Source organism: Lontra canadensis, unplaced genomic scaffold (genome assembly GCF_010015895.1).
Source record: "Lontra canadensis isolate GAN:19392208 unplaced genomic scaffold, GSC_riverotter_1.0 scaffold145, whole genome shotgun sequence".
Classification (NCBI taxonomy): Eukaryota; Metazoa; Chordata; class Mammalia; order Carnivora; family Mustelidae; genus Lontra; species Lontra canadensis.
In genome coordinates this window covers 3,007,584-3,035,267 of record NW_022631139.1, presented here as the reverse complement: position 1 = coordinate 3,035,267, position 27,684 = coordinate 3,007,584, and the positions used below count along the sequence as shown (strand labels likewise).

The 27,684-nt window shown below is 47.9% G+C and overlaps 1 protein-coding gene and 1 pseudogene across 1 annotated transcript in view; one reads left to right on the top strand and one right to left on the bottom strand.

The window, feature by feature from the left end:
• GYPC (glycophorin C (Gerbich blood group)) overlaps window positions 1–27,684 on the bottom strand; it is a 42,697-nt gene that overhangs the window by 5,452 nt on the left and 9,561 nt on the right. The gene's annotated exons all lie outside the window — the stretch shown is intronic.
• Window positions 21,056–21,320, top strand: LOC116858978 (annotated as a pseudogene).

The following is a 27,684-nucleotide window of genomic DNA, read 5'->3' as shown; positions in this document are numbered from 1 at the left end:
TTGGGAGGGAAGTACAGGGAGACCTGAGGAAGGAAGGGGACACCGCCTAGATAGCCAGATCCACTGAATCAACCCTGGCAATCAGCAGGGGGACAGATGTTGCAGCGAGATCACCCTCACATCCTGTCACCACTAGTTTGATCTCATTCTTATTATTACTCTGCTTTGCACATAATTCAGGGCCAGTCAACTAAGCGACCTGCTAACAGATGTTGTGAGTCCAGGCAGAGAATGGATGCTAGTCATGGATTCCCAGCGCAGTCTTGGCTGACAGTCAATCACCATCTGGGTGCTGAGTGTCTCTGTGTTCCCAGCAATACCATAGGGACAGAGGAGGTTCCAGGAAACAGAATGAGTCTCTAACCTCAGGGGGCTTATGGTCTCCCTGGGAGGTATGACTGTGACATACAACTTATTTAAGTTAGTGTTGTCAAACAGTAAATCCCAACCCGCTGGTGGTCCCAAATAGAGGGAGTAGGGTGGGGAGAGAGAGAGGAGTAGAGGAAGAGAGAGAGAGAGAAAGAAGGAATGGGTGGGGGGATAGAGAGAGAGAGAGAGAGAGAGATGTTCAGAAACCATCAGGTCCTATCAGAGGCAGCCAGGGGAAATACTGTTTGGTGGGGCTTTGATTTCATTTGTGCGCATACAACAAAAACATCCACCATACTGTTTGGAGGCCATGGCTTAAACCACAGCACTCTAAGAGGGAATAAAACAAATCCCTAGTCCTGCAGTGCTGGTTCAAGTAAGCCCAACTACAAGCAGGCAGATAGTCAAGAAAGCACGGCTTCACCCTGACAAAAGCTGGTATGGCTACGGCAGTAAGGTGGCCATGTTGCGTGACAGCTCTGGGCTTCCGAACCCCTGATATGGCCAGCCACAGTCCTCACCACAAGGCTAGGGCCTGGGTCATGTGCCAAGTGCAGGGATAACAGATGCTTCCTGTGAGCTGAGCTGGTGAATCTTCAGAGGGAGAGGAAAGGGAACGGCCATTGCAGCCCCAAACTCCTGTTCAGGGAAACTGCCCTCCCACGGGGGAAGGGGTAGGATGGTGAGTGAGAGGAATGCTCCCTGATTATGGAGATGAGACCACATAGCCTGGGGTTCAGCCTTGTGAGCCTCTGGAGGAAGAGAAACACTGCAGGTTCTCTGTGCATAGAAACTCTGGGCAAAGTTTCTGTGGAAGTTCCCTCATTTAATCCTGCAGCAGAAGGGGAGTTTCCTCCCTCTGTTAACTCACAGATAATGCAATGCATTCCTAAAGAAGTCAAATAACACGTCAATCTCACTGCCAACAGCAGAACCTGTGTTCAAACCCAGGATTCCGTAGTAACAGAATGTGTGCCCTTCAAAGCACTGGCACTGGCTTTTCTCCTGTGCAATCTACAACCTGGCTGTGGCCACACACCTGCTGATTCTACATGTGGTCCACAGGGTGGCAAGCTGCCTGTCCTCCGGTCGAGGGCAGCAGGGCACACAGGTGCTGCCCCTCGTTAAAGGTGACATTCCCAGTTCCAGCTGGCAGTTGGGCACAGCCAACAGGGTGTAGGACATTAGCAGCAGCTGGACCCTGGGGGTTCTCAAATGTTGACAGAGAGCAGTGGTCAGGTGCTGGCTCCAGAGACACAGGTTGACCCTCTGGGACCACCAAGAATTTCCCTTCTTCTGTGTTTTCTGATGAAGCTGTGCCAGGAGTTCTCTTCTTTTGTGCAAGGTTTTGTCTTTACATCTCTTGCCCACTTCTAATGGTTTTTCCTTGTGCCTCAGGAGTTATGGAGGAAGAGCCTGCTCCCAGCTTCCCATGTACACCTGGGCCAACAAAATCGCAAGAATTCTGGCCAGAGCAGAGCCCTCTGGGGAACTCAGTTACTTAGAATCAAGAGGGAGAATGCCTTTGAACCAGGATGCCTAAGTGTTGTGGGAAGAGGAATATTATTTCAGTTTTAAAACCATGAAGGGGAACAGAGGTTTGTCGTGTAGTCCTCGGAGAGATCCCACCATGACAACCGTGTGGATGACAGCAACACAAAGGGGTCCACACCATTGCCTGATGATTTGCCAAGCTCCAGGCTGCTTATCCAGAGCATTCCATTTCAAAGAAACTACAGATCTGGTTAGAAAAGTCACTCTCCAGTGGCCATGACTTTGCGTGAGTCTGATTTGGGTTCAGGAGGAGGACAGCTATTGGGGGAGGGAGAGGAAACTACGTGGCCACAGAAATTTCTCCTTGGCTCCCACTGGAGTTTCTTCTTCCTGTGCTAGACTCTTGCCTCCAAGTTCTTATGCCGGTCAAGCAGAAAGCAGCTGACAACTGAAGTTTATTAACTGACTTTTCTTTTTGGATAGGAAAAAGGTCAACCACGTTTCCTTTTCTTGATGGTTTGTTGTTATCAGACTCTGAAAGGATATAGCATTTAGCTACAACTGGGGAAGAACTGGTCTCAGGATAGTAGTGCTACAAAATAGTAAATGGATAGCTTATTATTCACTGTCTATCCATCTCTCTTGCAAGCCATCAATGTTGGCTGAGCAGGTAGCATTTACCTAGCCTGGGGATGTGAAGAAGATGGGGTGTGCCCCCAGGGAGCTTATGACTTGGCTGAGGAGATTTAATATATTTATGTGAAAAGAGACTGCCAACACTGTCTGTGTGGTAAAGTGTCAAAATGAGCAATAAAGATATGCCTGGGTGTGTGGCAGAGGGGACTCAACCATCAGACTCAGCCCCAGGATTCCCAGGCTCTCTGACAATGTGGGTGGTCATGATTCTGTTGGTTTATTTCTCTGTCCTCAGCCACATTTCTCTAGCATGTACTGTTTTGCAGCAATGTGCTCTCTACTTAAGCCAGGGCCCTTACCTGGAAGGAGCTTACTGTGTAATAGAGACAAAGGCATGCACGTAAGTTTAGAAAGATTAGCTCTCTGGTGTTTTCAGGAATGGGTTCCTGGAGGAAGAGGGGGCTCCCAAGATGGACCTACTGAGATGATATATGCCAGCAGTGGGAGCTGGGTGCAGTGGTGAGAGGACGCGGGGTGCAAGTCCATAGCAGAGTGGTCATGACTTCTAGGTGGGGCAGGAGGACCTCTGTGTAGGCCTAACTACTGTGGTGTCTGGTCATTGTATGTCAGATACAAAGCCCCATGACATAGGACTACACCTAGGCTGGAGGGCAGAACTTCTCTGGCAAGTTAGCTCACTTCTTGGAGCTTCCTTCTACTTCCTTTAGAGAGTAAAACCTCTTCCCGATAGGGCTAGAGGGGGCTGATAGCTAAGGCGTGGGTTCTCTGAGTGTGCGTCAGTATTTCCTGGTGGATTTGTGACACCACAGATCACTGCACCCACCTTGGATTCTGACTCAGCACACCAAGAGTGGGCCTGAGAATTTGCATTGTTAATTATGTTCTCAGGTGCTGCTGCTGCTGCTGGTCCAAGGAGCCTGTCATTGAGAACCACTGAGCTCATGACAGTGAGAGTGGCTTACAGATCGCGTGCTCAGTTCCAATGCTTTCACACACCTCCTCTTTGCAAGGAGGTGATAAAGGCTTCAATAAATGGAAGTTGTGGGGGATGGTCCTCTCTTAGCAATGAAAATAAGAAGACACACTCTCAGCTGCCTGGCCTCTAAGCGACTCTGAGCTTAGCGTCCTTTCTTTCAGGAGCCAGCTGATGTAGTTTCAGACCTGGCATAGTGGTTATTGTGAGAATTTGTCACCTGTGCTGGCTTCCTTGCCTGCCCCCATGACTGGAGCTGGGTGAGAGGACAGAGGGCCCCATGCCAGCATCTGGTAGGTGCACTTGGCCTCTGATCAATGCCAGATCAGAAGACTAGTCTCCTGTGCCTTGTTCTTTGGAAACTTTTTAAGTCTCAACTGCCTGCCGGGTGTCCCTTTGTGAACTGAGTGCCTGCAGTGAGACCTATGGAAGGACAAACAACCTCTGCCAATATTTCTCAGTATCCCTGGGCTCTGATGATGCAGCAAGGAAGTGGTTCTCCAAAGAAGGGTGTTTGGGGCGCCAAAATGGCAAAGGGAATAGATGCTTGCAAGTATTTTGAGAAGCCAAGAGGGGACAGTGTATCCCAATCAGCATTCGCTTGACTTCCTAGCTCTGAGCTTGGGCAGAAGTGACTGGAGCACAGAAGGCCCTGGATACACTTATTCCAGCCCCAGCTCCATCCAGACTGGGGAAGAGTGAGGGCACAGGAAGCCTCTGCCCGCCAGGCTCATGGCTGGGTGCCTGCTTACCTGCATACCTGTGAGGTGTGCACATTGGCTGTGTCAGCCAGGCTTGGGAGTGAACAGGTGAAGGAGTGAGGTCCAGAGCAAGGGGCGGTCCTGCAGCACGACTGAGCTCCTGCCTAGACCACATCTGGACCATCCTGGGGAATGCTGTGGCCTTTCTAACCTCACCTTCCTCACACGTGAAATGTGATGGCACAGCTATGTAGGCTCCTTGTCAGTTAGTGTGTGGTGAGCACGTGGGGCAGTGGCCAGCACAGGCTGGCTGTTGGATTATCACCATTTTCACCTGGATCACCATTGTCAACAATGTCAAAAGAGCCTCCAAGTGAGATTTTAAAAAATGGTCACCTTTAAATCTCTTGTATACTGTTCGGCAAATGTGTCACCCTGAGAATCAAAAATTCCATTTCTAGTATGATCCTAGTGAAATAATCTGAAAAGGGAACAAAAATTCATGCTTAGGAAAGTATACTGCAATTTGGTTTAAAATAGAAAATAAAAGAGAGAGAACAATCTAAATGTTCTACATTAGGGAATTGGTTATATAAATTCAGATATGCTTATATGATAGAATATTATGCAGTTATTGAAGTGATGCATGGAAATCCTCAGTGACAGAAGGAAATGCTTACAGTATGATTTAAGGGGGGAAAAAGGACCCTGTAAATATAAATTACATTAAATATTTAAAAAAAATATGAAAAAGGAATCGAAGGAAATAGCATGTTGGGGTAGTGGCTTTTGGGTGATCGGTGGGGTTTAGGGATGGTATTATTTTCTCCTAATATACAGTTTTCTACATTTTCCAAATCATCTATGATAAACATGTTACTTTTAAGGTCAGGAATTGGAAGTGGATCTACAGAACCAGCAATCATCACAGAATCGTCAAAGCCTCAGACTATAACGTCCACAGAGTTCCCTCCAACTCTCCCCATCTGCCTGCCCCACCCTAAACCCCATGGGATGTCTGCATCCTTTCGCAGTGTTCCCCACAAAAGCCACTGCGGGCCATCACTGGACAGTGGGACTATGGCTGCGCTTTCTCAATGATCTAAGTCTTGTGTCCACATATCCTTTGCTTGACCTGGTAGACATTTTCCCTTCCAATAAAGAGGTGCACGCTGGGGAAAACTGCAAGTGTATTCAATGCCCCCAGCTCATCTTGCCTTTTCCATGGGCTGCAGATGTGGATGGAGGAGTTCCAGGTGTGGCTTGAGTCCAAAAGTCCTCACAGACACCCTTGTTTCTGCAGGTGGAAACAAAGGTAAGCTCTGGCCCTTTCTGGGAATGAGTAAGAGCCTGGATATGGGAAATTCTGCAGCTTCTAGGCTACAGGTTTTGCTTGTGTCTAAAGGAGTGCAATCCAGAGCAGAGCAAGGAGCAGTCCCACAGCACAACTGAGCTCCCGCCTAGACCACACCTGGACTGTCCTGGGGAGTGCTGTGGCCTTTTAAACCTCAGCTTCCTCACATGTGAAATGTGATGGCACAGGTGGATAGCTTCTGCTTGGCTTCCTCAGAGAAGCTGCATAACTTCTCTTGAGTCATGTTGGTGTTCTACTTAGCTGGGCTCTCAAGGATTCCTGGATTTGAGTATCTTCCTAAAGACACTGGAGGGGTCCCTCTCACTTCCTAGACTGGTTGAGAGCCCTCTGGGCAGGATTCTTTGAATGGAGGCCTCAGTTATCCTTCTAATCTCAGTCTCAGGGGAAGCGACCTTATTATAATGGAATGCACAGACTCAGTTTCGCCTCTTGGCTTCATCTCCCTCCATCTCTTCCTTTTTTCCTTATCCCTGTGGCCATCTTCAGTCACTTCATGCTCATCCATATTTCTTGCTTCTTTTTTTTTCCCCAAGTACAGTGAATCTTCCATCAATGATTTTACCCCTTCACTTTTGCAGTCTGTATCTATCCTTCTATTTATAAATAAGTAGTGGGGTTTAGCGCCTGGAGGCGATGACTTCTAGTTTGCCTTGCAGAAAAGAACCCTTAGTTGTGTGGGTGTCAGAGAGCTTAATCGGGGAAGATCCTTGTAGTCCCTGAAAGCTAACCATTGTAACCTCAGGAGAGCTGGTATCATACCTCAAGGTCACAGAATGTCTCATCTTTCAAAATGTCTGTGGGAAGGGTGTTGGAGGAGTTCATGTCATCTACTGTAGACATTGTAGTGAGCATGTACTTATCAGTTGCTTGGTTCCCAGCAGCTTTGGGTTGGAAATGACCCTGAATGCTCATCCTGGTCAGCTTTGGGTTAGAAATGACCTTGAATTCTCCTCCTGGTTAGCTCTTGGGTGGAAATAACCTTGAATGCTCATCCTGGCCACCATTGTCTGGTTCTTCATTGGTCTAAAGCCTTTTTGACCACAACACCTACACTGCTTCCTGGGGTTACCAACCCAGCCCTGGATTCTACCTCTTTCCACCTGAGCTAAGTGGCCCACTAGCCCCAAGACAAGCTTTCCACCTGGGCTTGTCTTGTTACCTGATCTGTTCAGGAGAGCTCCGTGAGCTGGCATGGGGTTGCCATCACTACTTCATGTTGTTTTGTGGGGGAAATAAGGTACACATGGACAATGGCAATGCTTTGTCAGCAAGTTTATACATTCTCTCATCCAGTTAAGCCCATGGATATTCAATGCAAGTACTCAGTCACAATGTAAATCTCTTTTTGGTCTCCTACAGGTAATGCCTGCTGCGGGCAGGCCCTGAGTTGAACAGGTGTTGGAGGAGGGCACTGTAGTGTAGGAGAGGCAGGCGGGGGAAGGATCGGGCTGTACAATGGAGACACAGCTTCTGTCCCCACTCTAAGCTGTCAGAACATGCTCTGTGTAGCTGCTCTTGGGCGGGGACTGCATCGTGGGTCGATTCTTTAACTTTCCAGTCCCTCCTGGGGAGTCCAGTCCACAACAAAAGCTTTGGTCTCATATCCATTTTAAAGCTCCTAAGTGAAATAAGCTAGTCCTAGAAACACAGATACTGCATGATTCCACTTACATGAGGAAACTAAAATAGTCAAATTCATAGAATCCAAGCATGGGATGGTGGTTGCTAGGGGTTGGGGGTAAATGGGGACTTGCTAATCAATGAACATAGTTTCAGGAAAGGAAGGTGGAAAGCTCTAGAGCTGTGTCATATGACACTGTGTCCACAGTCAACTGCTTGTTACCCTGGAACATTGGTTAAGTGGGTAGGTCTCATGGTAAGTGTTCATACCATAATAAGATAAAATGTTTTTTTTAAAAAGCTCTCTCTGTACTCAGCTTGCCCAGCAGGGGAAAGGGGGCCTGGCCTTCTCTCCTTAATTCCTCTCTCCCTACCAGTTCTGAGTTCAGCCCCTCCAGAGCTGCAGTGGGAAGGAGATGTGAGGCCAGGAGGAACCATCTTTCTACCTAACAGGCGACATGGGTTGTTTGGTGTTGGTGGGGAGCCCTGGACTGGGAAGGCTCTTTCTGAGGGTAGAGTGATGGCCTCTGGGAAGAACTGAGGCAGGTGTGTCCACCCCTGACCCTGGTGAGCCTTGAGCTGACAGACCCTTCAGCAGGCCCCTGTCCAGACTGGATGGAGCTCTTGTGAGTGGGCTGCTTTGAGGATGGTTCACACCCAACTCCTCTGGGCCTCGTCCTGCAGAGCAGGGGAGATTTAGGATATGCTGCTGCTGCCCCTATTGCACAGATGGACGCAGAGCCAGCCTCTCTGTGGCAGCAGCCCTGCATACTCTGGGGACTCTCTCAGGTTCTCTTCACTTGGCCGGAGGTAGAGAGATGCTGAAGGCCACTTAGTGAGTCAAGGACAATGCAATGTTGTATTCTCCCACAACTGCCCTCAGGGATGCTCTGGGTGGCTATCTAGCTTCTCTGAGACCACAACTTATGGGTGACCATGCTTGTCCCAGTGTGGACTCCACTTAGGATATGTCTAGCGTCTGTTTAGAAGGCAAGTGTTCTACTGTTCCCTTTCCTCAGCTTTGACTCTTTATGGAAATTCCTGTATTATTTTTTATTAAATATTTTGTTTATTTATTTGAGAAGGGGAGAGAGAGAGCGAGCACACACATGAGCAGGGAGAGGGAGAAGCAGATTCCCTGCTGAGCAGGAAGCCCAACATGGGGCTTGATCCCAGGGCCCTGGGATCATGATCTGAGCTGAGGACAGACACTTAATTGACTGAGCCACCCAGGCACCTAAAATTCCTATATTAAATTACACACAAGTGCACAGATACGCACACAGCCCTTCAGGACGTGCAGTCCTGTAGGGCCCCTCTTTGAGCTGATGCAGCTTCTTCTCTAAGGCATGGGCCCTACCACTGATGGTGGGTTGTGAGCTTCCCAGCTATGTCTGTTCTACCCCAAGGTCAAGCACATGGATGGTAAGCAAGATCCATAATGGGGAAAATAATTCTGTAAGGAGCTCTCAGTGAGGCATGAGGCTCAGAATGACAGTGCACCCAGGAAGTGAGCCAGTGATAAGTCTTCCCAATCCTGATTTCAGGCACAGGGACCTAGGGAGGACCTGATCTTTTCAGCTTAGGAAAGAACAGAGGCTGGTATTATAAAGCCTTTCTCTGCAGTCACCCTGAGCATCTGGCTGCCTCTGAATCTTTTCTGAAGACAAGGTCACTTTCCCAGACTTACCCAAACCTTCATGGGTCTGCATGGCCTTTGTGTGCTCTCTCCTTCACACCCCGAGGCCTGGGTTTCCCGTCTTGCCTCCACATCCTCTACTTCCCCAGGGATCCTGATTGCCCGAGGCTTTCTTTTACTATTTGAAACTCTCCTTTCCTGATGTGGATAATGATGCCACTGCCACCATTTGGGGGCTCATTTTATAATTGCATGTGTTGTTCCTATTTCTCAGAAGAATCACTGAGATGGATGTTATAATGCCTATCACTTTACAGTTGAGGAAACTGAGGCTCAGAGTGGTTGGGTAACTTGCCCAAGTTTACACAATGGAGAAGTTCTGGGATTGGAATCCTGGTCTAATTCCAAAGCTCATTCCAGAATCATTCATCCAACGAAAGTCTCTGAATGGCTACTGTATTCCTGTTCTAGAGCCTGAGGATTTCACAGTGCACAGCACAAACCCTGTCCTCAGCGTCTTCCATTCTAGAGGAGGGAGCAACCAATAGCTCATGAAAGATGTGGATCCATGCTACAAGGCCTGGTGGTGATAGATGCTATGAGACATAAAGAAAGGAGAAGAGAGAGAGAGTGATCCAGGAGGCCTTTCAGAGGAAGAGCTTTTGGGCTGTGCTAGAGACTGAATGTTTGCATCCTCACCAAATTCATATGTTGAAAGCCCTCACTCGGATGGCATTAGGAGGTCGGGCCTTTGGGAGGTGGAGCCATCATAAATGGGGTTAGTGCCTTAATAAAACAACTCTGAAAGCTCCCTCACCCCTCCTTCCATGTGATGACCCAGAGAGAAGATGGTCATCTATGAACTGGGAAGCAGGCAGGCTCTCACCAGATACAGGATCTGTCAGTGCCTTGATCTTGGGTTCCCAGTCTCCAGAACCCTAAGTAAATGTCTGCTGTTGAAGTCTTCCAGGCCACAGCACAGTGCTCTGTGGTAGCAGCTCAATCCCATTAATACAGTGTGAAGCAGGGAGAGAATGAGCCTTGCTCATTCTGAGTCTGAAAGAGGAGTGTTCCAGCTGGACATTGGCCAGTGTGAAGGCTGGGGGCAGGCTCGCTTGGTGAGCTCTGGGGTGAGCCAGAGACTGTGGGCCTAGAAGGTGTGGCATGCTACTGTAGAAAGAAGTATGGCTTCCATCTGAGAGGGGTGGGAGGCCAGGGAGGGTCTCCTGCTGGACTGTTTGAGAAGTTTCTATCTGAGCAGTGTCACCAGGGTTGCCGTGCTGAGGAGAAATGTTGGGGTGAGGATGGGACTGCTACAGTTGTGGTCCAGGGAAGTGCTTAGGCCTGCACAGTGGTGGTGCTGGTGAGAAAGAACGGAGGTATTTTGGACACGTCTGGAATTGGAGTCAATAGGAGCTGCTGCTGGATTAGATGTAAGGTGAACAAATTAAAGAAGAAAGGAAGGAAGGAAGGAAGGAAGGAAGGAAGGAGAGAGAGAGAGAAAGAAAGAAAGAAAGAAAAAGAAAGAAAGAAAGAAAGAAAGAAAGAAAGAAAGAAAGAAAGAGGAAAGAATCAAACAGAGGAGGAAGAGTCAAGGGTTTGGCCCCAGCAGGAAGGCTGGGCTGCATTCACTATGAGGGGGGTGAGTGGGGGATCACTAGGGGTGGTGGGTGTTGCTATGCCCAGAGAGCCTTCAGGTTGCAGCATAGGCACAAGGTAGGCCACTGTGCACAGGGCCTGGGGTTCAGGGGAGAGGTAAGGGCTGGAGCCCCAGCTGGGGCTTCCAGGGCCTCGATGGCATTAACAGCCAAGGGCAGGAAGAAGAGAAGAGCTGAGCCAGGGGATTTCTACAGGGCATCCTGGGAGGGAGCAGGAGAGGACTAGGAGGAAAGCAGGGAGCATCATATCAGGAACATCTCAGCTTTCCCTCTGATGCTGTCCAGGGCTGTCTGGGCTCCCTACCACTGCACCTTTGTGTGTGTACTAGACCTGTCTCTTACTGGACTCTGCTGAGATCCTCCCTTCTCCCCTGAATCACTGAATCAGTCTCTCCACCCGATCACTTCTGGCAGCATGACCATCCCAAATTTAAGAAAAGGAAAACCTGTCTCCCTCTTGCTCCCGGCCCCTTTCTCTGTCCCCTTCATGGCAAAGCTCTGCTAAAACATTCCTATACATGCTTTTGGTATTTGAAGTGTTTTTTCTTTTTTTTTTCCCAGTGAGATAAACTGAAACAGAATCTTCTACAGAATGTGGGAAGCTTGGAGAGAGTGGGGAGGCAGGGAAAGGGGATGGTTTGCTGGGCAGCACGCTGGGGCTCTGGTCGAAGTGCTGAGGTGGGGCTGGTCAGTGTGAGTGTGTGTGAGTGTGAAAGTGTGTAAGCATGTGTTTGTGTGTGAGTTAGTGGGGTGTGCTTGCAGCCATGGGCATGTTTGGGTGCAGGCATGCAGCATGAAGGAGTTGGATCACCTAGACTGAGCCAACAGGAGAGAATGAGAAAAGACGAGGAGAGCATTCAGCCCAAACCAGCTGGGTGACAGCAGTGGACAAACAGCTCAGAGATCTGGTCCTCCTGGAGTTCACATTCTAGGGAAGAAATGCAGATGATGCAAAGGAGAAATTAATAAACTCTATAGTGTGCTAGATGGTGCTAAGAGAAACAATGAAGCAGAAGAAAGGGTGGGGCTCTGGGGGAGGGGTGGGCTGCAAGTTTAAACAGTGCAGCTGGGAGGGCATCAAGAAACAGGTGGCATGTGGCTGAGGTCTGACCCAGGCAATGAGGGGAGGATGAGGGTATCTGGGGAACAGTGCTGTACACAGAGGGAGCAGCTCTGCATATTTCAGGAACACCCAGATGGCCAGTGTGGCCGTGGTGAAATGAGCTGTAGAAGACAGGGTTGGAGCGTGAACTGGGGCCACGTAGGGCCTTGAGATCCCTGGATGGCCACCAGGTCTCACCCTGAGGTAGATGGGAGCCATGGGAGGATTCTGAGAAAAGGAGTGACATGAACTGAGACGTTGACAGGATTACACTGTGCAGGGGAAGGGGACCATGGCAGGCTGTGGTAAAACCCAGGGTGGAGAGAATGGTGGCTCGGACTCTAGTGGAAGAGGTGAGAAGTAGTGGGCTTGAACATACTTCCTAGAAATTACTGGCTGGAGTTGAGGACATACAACAAAGGCCACAGAAATGGGTCACAGAATCTGAGCTGCGGAAGGGAGGTGAGAAAGGAAGAGAGATGGCCAGGCTGCAGGGCCCGGGGAGCCTCTGGACTGGGGAATTGCCTGAGTGGAGATATGGAATGGACATGGGCAGGAGCTAGGAGAGCCGGGGCCTTTGGAGGGCAGGGTGACTGAAATGGATACTGGGGTCATTCTTAGTATCCCCTGTCAGTGAGTGACTGTAGGAGCTAGTGGCTGATGCCAGTTGCAGTTGAGGTAAGTCACCTTTGAGGGTGAACGGCATTAAGAATGACAATGGCCATGTGTGTGAGAGAGGCAGCAGAGGCAATAGCTTCAGAGAACAGGATGTGTGCTTTTTAGAAGCAAGGAGGTAACAGAGCCTTGGAAGTAGTCTGTTTCCACACTGTGCCCAGTGGCACAAGAACATGGGAGAGAAACACAGTGTCCTCCAGGAGCCAGGCTGATCTTCCCCCAAGGGAGAAGAAGCTGAGGGAAGGGGGCTTGGTGATGCAGTCTGGAGGCTTAGGGACAGAGATGCCAGGCAGTGCTGAGGGCCTGGTCAGGGGGAAAGCCCTGAGCCACAGAGCAGAGGGCTAGGGAACTTCGTGTCCTTGGCATCTGTGTGTGGGAGGTCAGGGGCCCTCGTAGAGCTGTCTGTGTGTCTGTGTGTGCCTCTCTCTTCCATCCAGCTGCTCTTCTTTCCCCGGTCATTCAGTCCCCAGAGGGACCCTGCGATGATTCAGAGCTAAGTCTATGGCCTCTAGGCTAGAAGGGGCCTGAGAAGCTGAGTCATCTGTCCCTTCCCTCTGACTGATGTTGGGGCATGTTAGTGTGTCTGGGCAAATGCCTGTTGGTTCTTCTGCTGAAGATCCAGTTCAAGTTCCACTGCCTGACATTTCAGAACTTCTGGATGCCTACAGCCCTTATTTCCAGGTAGAAATCCTATCAATTTGTCCTTCATCTTTGTTTTTCATATTCCAGCGGCCAGGCTGGAAGGAAGCTCCTGGGAGACCTGAGTACTATGCCGAGTCTCAGAGCCTTTCCAAACTCCTGTTCTACAAACAGGTTTAGATCATGTCACCTCCTCTGGGAAGCCTTCTCTGACTTCTGCAAAGGGCCGTGTGCTCCTTCCTCTATCCCTGCAGAAGGTAGCAAACTTTCTCATAAATATTTTAGGTTATACATAGACCACATATATTCTTCTTTGTTTGTTCTATTCATTGGTTTGTTTGTCTGCTTTTTTACAATATTTTAAAAATGTAAAAACCATGACTCTATCAAAACAGGCCGGAGGCTGGGTTTAGCCTGAAGGCTGCAGTTTGCTGAACAACTTGTTCAAATTACCATTAACCTGCTTTGCAGTTGTCTGTCTCCACACTGATTTTTAACTACTAGAGGGCAAGGACTGTATTTTATATACCTCAACGTCTGACACAATGCTACGTGAACGAGTAAGTGATGTTGCATAAAATATCCTCTGACATGTCCCAGCTGACTCTTTTATCATTTTTCTGCACACCTGCCTCTCACATGTTAAATAAATAACCTCCTCAAGAGTCTCCAAGTCAGTCATTAAACAATCCCTCCACAGATGCACACTAAGCTTTCAATGATATTAATGGATGTCATTTATTAAGCTCCTGGTATGCAGCAGGCCAGTGTAGAGTCCTGGGAACACAGAAGTGAAGCCAACAGACTGTGTGTGTGTGTGAGTATGTGTGTGCTCACACAAGTGACTCAGGTATAGGTCACTCAGTCTCTGCACAGCCCAGCGTCACACTGATGTGCCCTCTACTGTCCCTGCTCTCTAGCTGGATCACGTGCACTAATCCTTACCACTTCTCTGGAGGACTTACTTCACTTAAAAAAATCATATAATTGCATTTTCAGCATAATTAGGTACCTAATTACATGACTAAATGTCCTCGATCAGGCTGCATGTGTAAATAATGATGATTTAGTTAGCCATGCTTTGTTATTGGCTTTCCAGAAGGCTCATCAGTTGGCGAACAAGATGGAGAAAATGTTTTTCTCCTTCCTTCACCGGGTTTGATAGGCAGGAGCGGCAGAGCTCTTTCCTATTAGGAGAGGAGCTGGGTGGAGAGGAGAATAGGAGGTAGAGGGGACTCCTACTGCTTGGGGATCTTGGTTCAAAGCCTCAGGGAAATTCTGTTGGATGAGGGCATGAGTGCCCATATTCTAAAGACAGACAAGACCACTTGCCCCCAAGAGCTGCCATGGGAGGCCAAAGTGGCCCTGAGACAGTGGATTCCAGACCAGAAGGGTAGAGCTGTGGTGGGGATTCTAGAAGGAAGGAAAGCCACAGGAGTAGGAGGCATGCATGGCTCCTCTTCCATTCCCTGGAATAGTTCTCCTCCTCTTAAGTCAGTGAGGGCATCTACACCAAAGGATGCAGCTTTCTCCCCATCCTGGGCTGAGGTGTGCTGAGGCTCACTGTTCCTATATGCAATGGATCATGAGAGAACTTACCTCAGAGGAAAGTTGTGAGAATGACATGAGATGATGCTCATAGATGGCACAGTATGATTTAATATGCAATACCTGTTAGCTAGTATTGTGAATGATACTATGGTGGTTCGTTTTTTTAAGCTGGGCTAGTGTTTGAAAGGGAGGGTACATTTTGACCTAGATATTGGGAGTATATTGCTTGGGGGCAGTGATGAAAAGAAGGGCAAACGTACATCAACACACTGCTCTACAGAAGTTATCTTAAAGTGATTGAAGGGGACGTTGTGATGCACAGCACAGGGAGTGTGGATTGTGGCACCAGAAAGGTACGGCTATAGGTCCTGTCTCCTCTCACCTGCAATATGACTGTCTCTAATGCTCAGCTAAGGTGCCTCCTTAGTGCAGTAGGCAGTGCGTCAGTCTCATAATCTAATGCTCAGCTAACTCAACAATACAGAAGGATGTACCTTCATGGCACCAAGAGAGGCACTGCCCAACACAAGCAAGCTCTTCTTATCATTCCCATTTATTTGAGTATAGCTCCTGCACATGTGTGTGTTTACACATATGGCCCCTGAATGCAGAGCCCCTGTGGGGGAAGTAGAGGGATACAGTGCTTATGACTTGAGGAGTAGGGAGTCCTTGTTTATCTCCTGGGATAGCTGGGCTTCCAGATGTCTCCCACTCTGCTGTTAGCCCTCCTTTGTCCTCTGGGTATTAGAGCAGAAAAGGGGCTTCAGGAAGTCACCAGTTCACCTCATTTTGTACCCAGCACTACAGCCAGGAAGCTGGCTGCCCCCAGTCAAGCCCCTGTGCTGTGTTTGTACTAGGGGAGGAAAAGCTATTTCTCTTCACCACACGTGACCCACCACCCCTCCACCCCATCCTCCCACTGTATTTCTGGCTGATGAAGACACTCTACAATACGTCTCAATCCATCACCCTGGCACTCTCCTGTTCTGCCTTTCCAGCCCCCCGTTCAGGTCTTGTGATTTATATTTCCCCAACATTAATCTTTTAAAAGCAAAGAAGCTATAAACACATACATAATTCTTCCTCCTGTCAGTTGAAATCCCATGACACAAATCAACTGCCATCTAAATTAAATGTTTCTTTCACAGAAAGTGATAAATGCCCTGGAGACCAATCAAGAAAGCCAACAAACTTAGACTTTGTTTCACTTTGGAATTTTGCGGGTAGTATGGCTAAAGTCTGATAACTGGTTATAACTCATAACCCACAGAAGTGGTGAATTGGATGTTTTAATACAGCTGTATGGACAGGAGACATTGTGCATCTTTCCTCATTAGGGATCTTAGCTTATTAATTGCAGGGTTGAAATCTAACACATAATCTTAGTGGAAAAGGGTAAATACAGACAAAATATATTATTCTATCAGACCAAGTGACAGAATGAAAACAGAATTACCAAAAGAGACATCAGCCTGTTATAGAGTTGGCTGTTTAACTAGTTAGGATTAGGGCTCCCAGATATGTCAGATGGTCTAAGAGCAGATTTCAAATAATTTTGTCTTTTTTAGAAGAGATGGTTTCATACTTTTAAAAATGCAATTTTTAATTCTACACCTTTCAAATACCTATTTTGGGGGGAAATATAGAAGCTATGTTTTTAGGAGAAGGAAAGAGAGATGAATGGCTAAATCCAGTACATATCTTGGGTTTATTTTCCTCTCTTCCTTTTCCGTGTCTTATTACTTCTTCCACAATCACTACCGGATTCAATATCATTAATAAACTTCATTATTCATCTCATTATAGGAAGAAAAGAGTCCTTTTTTTCCCCCCTTTTTGAGATAGAGAGTAGAAAGCATGAGTAGGGGTGGAGGGGTAGAGGGAGAGGGAAAGAGAGACAATGATGGAGCCTGATGCTGGGCTCGATCTCAGGACCCTGAGATCATGACCTGAGCTGATATCAAGAGTCAGATGTTTAACTGCCTGAGCCACTCTGGGGCCCCAGGAAGTACATAATCTTAAAGGTCAGGTTAAAGAAACTACACCTTCTATTGTAGGCCATGAGCAGGTGAGATATTATGAAAAAGGAGATTCTCTAGAAATTCTGAAGTAGTATGTGGAGGGAGAGGAGAGCCTTTTCTCTTCCAAGTTTAGAAGAGCACTTAGAAGCCACCAAGAAAGGATCAGCATGACACAATGAGAGGCTAGCAAGGCTGAGAGTAGTGGACATGAGCAGAGAGGTGTGAGGTGCGTGTGTGGGGGGGAGTTCCAGCAAGTAACACTTCACAAGGCTAGGCATCTTGAGGGTTAAAGAATTTGAGGTTCTGACAGGAGTGTGATTAGAAGTTAAGTGAAGAAGACGGTGTGATAGAAGAGGTAGGAGGATTATGAACAGTGATTTATTATTTTGTATTAAAATATATACAGTTAATGAATAGCTTCCATAATTATATAATAATATTATAATTATGTAAAATAAATGATTACAAAATACATAAATCTCTTAAAGTATTAAATATCAGGATGTGTTTCAGATCTTCAAATTTACATTAAAAAAATAGGTTTTTGACCATTGTGGGAAGCATCCATGTGTGGCTGGGATGAATGAGTAAGAAGGGGATCTTGAAAATGTTTGAAATAAGGATGGTTTCTAAGACTAGGAGTGCTCCATTTACCCAGAGGGCTTTGCACCCAGGCACCTGGCCTGGGAGTTGAGGCACTGAGTATGTGGGTTCTTCCCTCAAAGCAAGAGCTTCTTGTTTGTGGTTCTCAATTCTGGCTGCACATCAGAATCACATGGGACTCTTTAAAAAACACCCATGCCCAGGTCCCATCATCCTAGGGTTGCCAGATAAAATGCAGAACACCAGTTAAATTTGAATGTTAGATAAACAACAACAAATTTCTTGGTACAAGTATGTCCTACATATTGCAAGATGGCTCCAGAGACTATTTGGTTCTTTGTCAGCTCACGATAGACTGGCAGGGGAATGCACCCGAGGGAGAGCTCAGAGCTCAGAGCCACAGACACAAGCCAGCCTGAATTTTCACATTATTATTTCATGTGTTCATTTCATGCAGGATAGTTCATTTTATGCAGGGTAATAGCAGAGCCCACTGTATGTGGGCCCACTGTATGTCACATGGATTCTAATTCTACTTCATACCTCCTGGCTTTGGGCTCATGCTGTTCCCTCTACCTGCGGTTGAGACCACCCGGGGCCTACCTCGTGAATGAATGCCTACACATTAAGGAGGATGTCTGTCCTGACCTCCCAGTGGAAGTGACCTCCTGTTACTATGCACAGATTCACCAAGTATGTGAAAACTACCCTGGGGGTGTAGGGAGGGCCACGGCATCTTTGTCTCTGTATCCTGGCATTTTGCAAGGTGGCTTACACATAGTAAGTCAGTGGTCATCAAAAGCTTACTGAGTGAGAGGTCTTCTCAGCAGACCGGATTGAAATGTAGCAGGAAAAAATCATCCAAAAGAGAGCTTCTGAAAGCAGGAGTGTATAGTGATTACTAAAACAATTGCCGAGCACCTACTAGGTGCAGGTGTAAAACCATCTTTTGCATTTATCTCTCCACATTGCACAGAAATTTTATATACACTAATTCTTTGGCTAATCATTAGAGAATGATTACAGTAATGGTTTGGTTGGTTCCAGGGAAGAGATCGGAGGAGGTCTCCTTTGTGTCCCCCCAACTCTGGCTACCCTACTGCCCTTACCCTTGATCTCTAGCTCTTCAGACTTTGTCAGCCTTGGTGTCTGAGAGTTGCTCATATCTTGGTATTCTAGTGATAATCTCCTTGAGCTCAGTCTCCAGGTCAGGGCACACCACCAGCACAGTCCCAGTTTGGGTATCTGTTAGGAGCTGCAACTTGCCCATGGGTCTGCTTTGATGGAGCCATCCTGGCAGGTCGTCTGAAGGCTCAGGCCTCAGGCCTCCCAGAGGACTCGGAGTTGGCTCAAACCATAGATGTAGTCCTGATATCTCCATGGGAGGCACCAGGTCCATTGCCATGTCCACGTCCCCCAAAACTCTCTACCATCCCCCTCTCCATCAACCCTCCTTGCCAAACATTTACCCCCAGTTGCTCCTCATTGGTCCTGCTGCCTGTGGCCACCAGGAGTCTATCTGGTGCTTAAGAATGGAGAGAAGCTTCCTGGGTCTCACTGTTCCTGTTTCTGAGGGGTTGGGCCCTGCGGATGGGTCTGAGAAAACAGGTGGTGAGTGGCTGGGCCCAGACCCACTTTATCAGCCCCAGGCCCACCAGGCAGGCACCAGATCTCCCTGCAACTCCCTGATAAGAGGCTCAGCTCAGCGCCTAGAGTCTTATCAGAGGCAGGCCTGGGTGAAGGTTCCATTTCCTTCAGTGTGAATAAAGGGGAGGGAAAAAGGCCCGGGAAGAAATATAATGTCCTTGCACTCAGACCCAGTCAAGCCGGCTACCTGCCTGTGAGTCTGGGCCCTACTGGTACAAATGGAGAGGGGCTCAGGACAAGGAACCCCAGGCTTCCCTATGCAAGAGTGAGTAGGAACCTTATGCCCACTGGGTCTGAAGCTTACAAAGACCTGAGCCCAGTGAGGGTATGTGCTGCCTTGCAGCTCTCCTGACTTGGGTGTCTGTGTGTATGTGCATGTGTATTGGGGGGAGCAGGAAGTATTTAAGCTTGAAGCATTTTCCCCCTTAGAACTGTGGCACATAAAGCACATAGTGTCATAGACAGGGGTGCACTGCCTGCCTACATGAGCCTGGCGAGTTGCAGAGGTTGTGCGATCAAGTTATACCCGAATCCTAGTGCAGGCTCCACCATGTGCTATGGATGTGCCCTTGAGACAGACTTTATATCTACCCCAGGAACACTCAGGATACTGAGCTGTGTGAGAACCCTAAGTTCCTCATCTAGGCAGGTGTGTAACAGTGTCATCCTTCCCGGTGGGCCCACGAACAGCCTGCCCTGGCACCCAGGCACAGATAGAGTTCAATGAATGCTAATGTCCTGTCCACCCCTCCCTCCTCCGCTGTACCAGGCTGGGTGAGGACAGAGTGAGATAGGAAGTGTGGATGGCTTTGCTATGTGCCAGTGATTCCAAGCACAAACAGTTGCTCAGGGGGCCTGATTTCCAACAGGGTCCTCAGGTGGAGATGAGAAGCCAGTCACTCCCATAGAAGCTGGATTCTCATGCTGGGATCATATTCTCTGAGGGGAGGAGGCACACAGGATGAATTTGTGTGTATGTGTTTAAGTGGCTTTGGTCACTTAACTGAATTGCTGTTTGGACTGCTTATCAGACTAAGCAGAAAAGTGTGCAAATATAAAGCAGGTACACATAACCTCTTAACATCTTTCCCATGCTTATGACCCTGACTATTAGTGTGGCTGGCCTGCGGGGAGAATTGCATCAATTTCTATCTTGCATATGGGTGGTGGGGTGGTGGGGGGAGAGCCTGAGGTGGTGGAATCCTGGGCTCTAACCTAAGCCGTCTGAGCCTGAGCTGCTCTCTCCAGTTCTCTGATTTCCAGGAGAAGGAGCCTGCATTTCTGGTCTGTGCTTTCATTCTGCCAGCGAAAACTAGGTGAGGCTGAATATGGCATGAGGACCTCCTTCCCCAGGAAGGTGGCATCTTGAACATCGGGAACAGCAGGGTGGACCTCCTTTGTCCACACTCTTTCATGGTTCTCTCTTCACCCCCTTCTAGGCCAGACCCTCCACTTCAGGGGAGAAGGTTGCTGCTCTGTGCTCTCTACCGGGCTGGTACCCACAGAGCTTCCATGTACCCAGAGCTGTAGGTGAGGGGCTGATCCACATCCTTTTGCTCCCAGCTTCCCTGTGAACTGCAGGTACATGGGGCTCTGGGCCCTGCACTCACACTTAGTCCTTGCAGAAAACCTTCAGACCCAGAAGATGCAACTAGCAATATCAGAAAGGCTTCTGGAAGCTGGCCTCTGTGTGTACACAAACCTGTGCACTCAGCTAAAGCATCTCTCAGGACAGCTGAGGACAAATGGGGGGTCTTGGTATTACAGTACCCCCTGTCTCCCATTCCCCTGCATTTCAGGCACTCCTCCAGAATTCCCTAGCTTCTTCTCCCCTCCCACTCCTTCTCACCACATGCCATGGCTCCAGGTCTTCGCTCTTAGTCTTTTGCTGAAGCATTAGCTGAATGCTTAAGGGTTCCTCTCTCAGGGGCAGGAGCGTTCTACCAGGAGGTTTGGAGGTCCCAAAACTTAGGATGATTGTGGAATTCCAGCTGCTACAACAAGTGCTGGGATAGTCCCATTGTCTTTCTGCTACCTCCCCTGTTGATCTTTGTCTCTTTTTTACTTCTTTCCACCATTCTCTTCTAGTCATACTGCCTCCTCAGTGTTCCTTGATCAGGCCAGGTCTCCTCTTACCTCAGGGCTTTTGTACCTGCTATGCTCTCTGCTTATTTTGTACTCTCTCAGATATTCCTTTTTGACTCCCTGGCTTCCTTTAGGTCTTTCTCAAACATTATCTCTCCCAATGAAGACTTCTTTGGCCATGCTCTCTAAAATGGTATCTCCCTCATCTCCCTCACCTCTCTGGGCTCAGACCTAGTTTGCTGCAACATGGCTAAACCTTCCAAGAATGTCAGAATCGTGGGTAAACATAGGACCCTTTATGGAGCTTCCCTCATGAAAAAGAAGACTGAAATGAGCTGGTATGCCATGTACACTTGCTCTTTCTGTGGCAAGGTGTCACCTTGATGAAAAGGCAAGCTGTGAGATCTGGCATTGTGGCTCCTGCATGGAATCCACAGCTGGTGGTGCCTGGACCTACTATCCCACTTCTGCTGTCACAGTAAAGTCTGCCATCAGAAGACTGAAGAAGTAGGGTGCCTGGGTAGCTCAGTTGGTTAAGTCTTCAATTTGGGTTGTGATCCAGGGGTCCTGGGATCAAGCCCCACATCAAGTTCCCTGCTCAGCGGGGAGCCTGTTTCTCTCTCTCTCTTGCCTGCTTGTGCTCTTCCCTTCTCACTCTCTCTCAAATAAATAAATAATATCTTAAAAACAAAACAAAACAAAAAAAGAAGATGAAGGAGTTGAAAGACCAGTAGAAGTTCCACCATTTGAAACACTGCTGGCCTATAATAAAGGAGTTAGTTTATGTAACAAAACAAAACAAAATTAAATAAAACGGTACCTCCTTCATCCCTGGCCTTCCTTATCTCCTTTCTTGACTTGATTGTCTTCTCTAGCACTTGGCACTATCTGATGTATTGAGCATTATCCCCATACGTCTAGTATTTATCTGTCCAAACCCCATAGAATATAAGTTCCTTTTTGTGATCACTGCTAGTTTGTTCATTGTCATATCCCCAAAACCTCACACAGTTGGTCCTCAATTTATGGCCATGGAATGTGATTCATGGCCTATCAGCCAACTGGTGGTGGTGGCATAGGCAAAGAACATGGGTGTATACTCAGGGACCCTAAGGCTGAATTCGGATCCACCATTTTATAACTGGTCAAATGCAGACACACTTCTGAGTATCCAGCTCCAAATCTGAAAAGAGAGGTGATAACCTCCTGAGGGGTAAGAGGTTTCAGTAAGGTCTGGGCAAGGCACCTGGCCCAACACCTGTCATGTGGAGAGTTACCTCTCTTCCTTACCTGGGCAGTGGGTGAGAAGCACTGTTTTCTGAATTTAGGAGGTAAGCTGGCAGGCTCCATAGCTGTAATCCCAGGGGGAGCCTGTGTGTTGCCTTTCCTCCCACTCCTGTCACGTTGAGATGAGGATTTTCTGCAGGGTAGTAGCAGAGTCCCTAGGGCCTGTACTGACAGAGGGTGACTAGAAGATAAGAGACAGTGAAGACTACAAGAGGAGCCCTCTCCTTGTTGGCCTGGACACTAGCAGATCAAGTGATGGGAACAAAGGCACTTTGTGTATCCATAGTCTGGCCCACGTGGGCCTCCCTGGTTGATGTCTGGTTCTTAATCTTGACTGCAGGTCTTTCCTTCATGGCTTCTTATTCATCAGGGGTGGTGGTATCCCCAGAGAGAGGCTATGGGCCCCACATGGGCTCTAGGCCTATAAGTTGAGCCATTAGAGATTCTCCTGTTGGTTTAAGTCAGGAGTCAAGAAACTTTTTTGATAAAGGGCCACATGGTAAATAGTGTAGGCTTTGAGGGCTATATGGTCTCTGTTACAAAAAACCAGTCATAGACAAATGAATGAGTGCAGCTGTGTTCCAATAAAACTTTATTTATAAAAACAGGTGGCAGACTGGATTTGAGGTGTGGGCCTTAGTTTGCAGACACCTGGTTTAAGTCTCTATACCACTGAGTCTCTCTCTTCCTGCTCAGACTAATATTTACTGAATATTTTCCCCATGCTAAGCCTGGACCTTTTCCTATATCTTCTCATTTTCTCCCACAGGGAGGAAGCTACTGAATGGCCGAGCTGCACCTTGAACCCAGGTCTGTCACACTGGAGGCCTGAAATTTTACCTGTGCAATGCACAACTGCTGGAATGCAGGCATGCTGTCCACTGCTCTGGTCACTTTCTACAGATTACGAGTCTGGTTACACGTGGGGCTCATTGGATCCTGGACATACTGTGGGGTGGTGAGTACACAAGCATCAGGGGCACAGAGGCCCAAAAGGGTGAGATGACTATCCTGAGGTTGTCCTCACAGCTTAGCAGTGGAGCAAACAGTAGCTGGTGAGGTGGCAAGGAGGGGTGGGGTCCAGCCTCTGAGTTAAACTTGCATAGGGTCAAATCCATCTGTGCCAGTGAGGGCAGTGCGCTGGGCCTCTCTGTCTTGGCTCTGTGTACCTTCTCTGGCCAATTACACTGATTGTCCAAGGCCCTGTCACAGGGACTTCCTGGGGAATCCTGAACCCTTGGGGCCTTGGGTCCCAGAATAGGATAAATGGCCACATCTGGCTACCTTGTAAGGGCTTGGTGCAGGGAGGCCAGAGGAGGTCTGAGAAATATGCTGCTGCAGTCTAAGCATCCCTGAGGGAGGCACTAGTGGCTCAGAAGGAGATACCATGATTTGAGGTGGAAGAGAATGCCACCCTGCACTCATTCCCCCTTGGGGAGGGCCCTCTCACGGGAGCTCAAAGGAGAACCATGGGGGACCCTGGAGGCAGGAGGCAGGGCAGTGAGAGGTCAGCCTTTTATCTGCCCAGACCGTCAGACTTCTGTTCCCACAGCCCCTGGACAAGGAGGGCAAGATAAGGCCAGGAACTCAGATAATTGTGCCTCCAAGGCGGTGCAACTTCAGCATTGGCTTATCCCCAAAGCACCACCCTGGAAACAGAGGGAAGAAAGAACAGTGAAAATAGGCAGGCGGAGACCAGAGCCTCAGGAAATAAATGGCCCAGAAGTGCTCTTGAATGGGAAACGCAGCCTCAGGGTGTCTGAACTTTGAAGGAAAACTGTGGATTCTGTCCTCCTTTGACTGTCCTCCAAAATGGATTTTGACTTTTTCCAGCATTGTTTGTTTTCTCAGTGAGTGACAAATATCATTTCACTCAAATAAGTCCTTTAAAAGCAGCATGTTCCAAAAGGTCTTTTCGGAAGCTCCATGATTCTTTTTTTTTTTTTTTTTTTAAATATTTCATTTATTTATGACAAAGAGATAGTGAGAGAGGGAACACAAACACAGGGGAGCTGGAGAGGGAGAAGCAGGCTTCCCGCAGAGCAGGGAGCCCGTATGGGTCACGTTCCCAGGACCCTGGGACCATGACCTGAGCCAAAGGCAGACGGTTAATGACTGAGACACTGAGGAGCCCTGGAAGTTACATAGTTCTTAAATAGGAAATGTCCTAGGGGTAATTACCAGAGCCTGATACAAGGAAATGTACTTAAAAAGCCCATTTGAACCAACATCTTTCCCTCCTCCTGTGAAAGAAAACTTTGTTCTCTTTGGAAACTCCTTATATTCTGACCTATGAATGGTGGTGGTGTGCAGGGGTTAAAAGACAGCCCAGGGTTGGACACCCCCAGCTCAAATCACAGCCCTGCCACTCACAGCAATGTCCTGTGTCCTGAAGATGGAGTACCACCCACAGCAACCCCCTCACAGTGAGGGACCCTGGCTACTGATAAGTATGATCAGCAAACATTGGCTCAGCTCTTCAGACAGACCAGATCACCCTGCATAACGTGGGTACCCTGTACATTTACACGGTATTTTTCCTTTTTACATCTTTCAATTTGTCTTTACTGAAGTCATTCCCCAAAGTTAGAGCATTCTCAACAATCAACATTGATCACTGACAGCTTATTTCTTCAAGCATCAAATCTTAATCCAAGATAAAATTATACCTAGCTAAGTAGAAATTTACCATAATTTAATATTACCTACCAATATTAGGTAATATTAGGTCATAATTTACATTTGGGGAATTATATTACTTTAAGTTATTCTTTAGATAGCTAGATATCTATTTAGCTTGTTCAGTGAATGATCACAAGACACAGGCAATTTGATCTGCAACCTGAATTCGTGTGATAAGAAATGTCTCCCTAGGAGGATTGGTTGCTTTTTTTTTTTTTTTTCCCTGTTATGTAATATGTCTTGCTGCTCCAAGAAGCCCAACAATGGTTTGAGGGCATGGATCTTATCTTATACTTTATTTGTCTCTTCCTTAAACCCTAGGACAGATGAGGAAAATGAATATTTCTATTGATGAATCAGGAATGTATATAGTATTGAGTAAAAATTTGTGTATAAATTGCTTTCATAATCAACTCTTCTGTCTAGTTTCCTTTCCTACTTCTCAGATTTTCTTCATGCAGTCTGAGCGTTGGGTTCTGACATGTGATAAGATATCCTCAGGGAACTAATTGGTAGAGTGATTGACACCTGGGCATACATTACAGTTTGGCTGTAGGCAAACATTTAGCCACAGTGAGACATTTTATGGCTTCATGGAATGGAAATGTCTACAATTGAAGGATCCTGAAATCCAGGCTCCCAAGTATCATTGATAACCAACAGTGACTAGATATCAATGAACCATTCTGTCTTAAGCACCAAGCACCAGGCAGGAAGGAGTTAGCAGACTGGGTTACACGAAGCCCTTGGTGTCCAGTGATAACTTAAGATTGAACCATCACAAGGAGCCCCTGGAGTGTGGTCACCTGCCTCTCATCCTCAACTTGACTACATCAGGTAGGCTTTTATCACTTTTATATTTCCAAACTTCATCTAAGAATTTATTTTGTGGAAATGTGATTTCTGCTGAAAATAATTGCAATGGAGATTTGTAGCTGTGACACCACTGTGTGTGTGTGTGTGTATGTGTGTGTGTGTGTGTTTGTTTGTGTGTGTTTGGGGGGAGACCCTAGATGAAAAGCCACTTCTTTTGGAGTTTCAGGGATACATGACCTTTATTCCAGAGGGGACCTGCAGAGCTGCATGTAGCTGAACCTGGCGTGGCCAGTGGCCTGAAGGGTATTTTGAATTCCTTTGCTCTCTGCTATTCTTGGGTCTTGCTTCCCAACTAGGCTGAAGATCTTTTGAAGAGAGGTTCTGTGTCCCCTGTATCTCCTGTGTGGTCCCTTGAACACAGGTGGTGCTCATTGGATCAAAATCAAAGTGCATCAGATTGAATTATGGTAATCTGGAGGGGTGCTCTGGACTGGATTCACCAGAAATGGATAGAAGGCCAAGGGCCCATGGCTTGTGTCACAAAGGGACCCCAAATGATGTGATAGGCTGGGAGTGAAGAGGGGCATGTATAGGGCTCAAATCTGGAAACCAGCCCTGAATCCGGTACATGCAGGTGCTGCATCAATAACCTGCCAGAGGGAAGGTGGATTTTATTAAGAGACTGACTAATAGGTTGTTGTCTTTGTTCATAGACTCTGGGTGGGCTCAAGAGGGGAAGGCATGAAAGAGGCAATGCTGAGCCCAAACCCCAAATCACCAAAACAACTTTGTGGACTTCTTTAGACTTGTGTGTCCCATGAAGAGGGTGGTTAAGGGGATCTGGCCCGAACATTTCATTGACTTCAGATGAGATCACAGACAGAGGAGGCTTTGAGAAGCAAAGCTGCCGATAGATAGTCAGGTGTTCTGCAGAGATACCAGACTAAGGCAAAGAGATGCAAGCTGTGTCTGAAAACTGGTAGCATAGGAAAAAGTTTCAAAAGTATGCCCGAGGCCAGAGATGCTGTAGGCAGCACGTCTCACATTTGTTTTCAGCTCTCTCTGTGAGGTCAGTAGGGCCCAAAGACTAAGTGTCTGTTCACCCTGCCCCAGGCCAAACTAGGACCCAAGAGAGCTCCTCCTTGCCTTGAACCTGGCGGTGACACCAGTCTGTTGCTGAGGACTGAGAGCAAGTGGTAAAGGGCGTTTGTGCACGCATGCTGTGCGCACCTGTGCATGAATATGTGCGTGCGTGTGTGTGTGTGTGTGTATGTGTGCACGTGGATGGGAAGGTACAGGAGAATGTAGCGCCAGTGTCGGTTTCTTCCTTTTGGTGACCCTACAGGCCCAGCATCAGCATCTCAGCATCACCCTCATCTTGTCCCCGACTTAAGAACCTGAAGAATGAGTTTCTGTGGGACAAAGAGTGCACTCCCAGAGGAATCAGAGACCTGTGTCCCAATCTTGCTCTACCTACTACCCCTGGCTGCTCGAATTGTTATAAGTCACTTAGCTTCTCTGAGCTTTACTTTATTTCCTCTCAAAGAGGGAGAGTAGTCTCCCTTGAATGAAGATGGGAAATGCAGTAATGGTCCTGTGGCTTGAAATCTCTGAACAAAAGACAAAGCTGCTAGCCCAGGGGTGGTTGTGTGGTGGAGGCATTCCAGCAATTGTCTGGGAATTGGTGGGGTCTTTATTGTCTCCAGTGTCCTTGCAGTGAACCTGAGAGGCAGCTGCCCACTGCTTCCCCAGGGGAAAGTGAGACCTGTGTGTGGGTGAGCCTTGGCAGGCAGGGCTCTCACAGGCACAACCCTGCCCTTGTGTGCCACTATGGGCATTTCATTAGCAGCTGCTGGGCCGGCAGTTGTGGGTTGGCAGAGGAGGGTAGAGCTGAGCACAAGTGGCCTGGGGTGGGTGGATAAAGAAAGGCCTTTTCTTCCGAGGCAGGAGAGTAACCTCAGGGCAGCATGGGGCCGAGCAGAAGGGCACGGGGTCATGGGCAACCTCCTCCCAGCAGGGGGGGTGCCACATCCCACAGGTGGAGGCAGACACACCTAACTCAAAGCAGGACCGTGCCAGTGGTATACAGT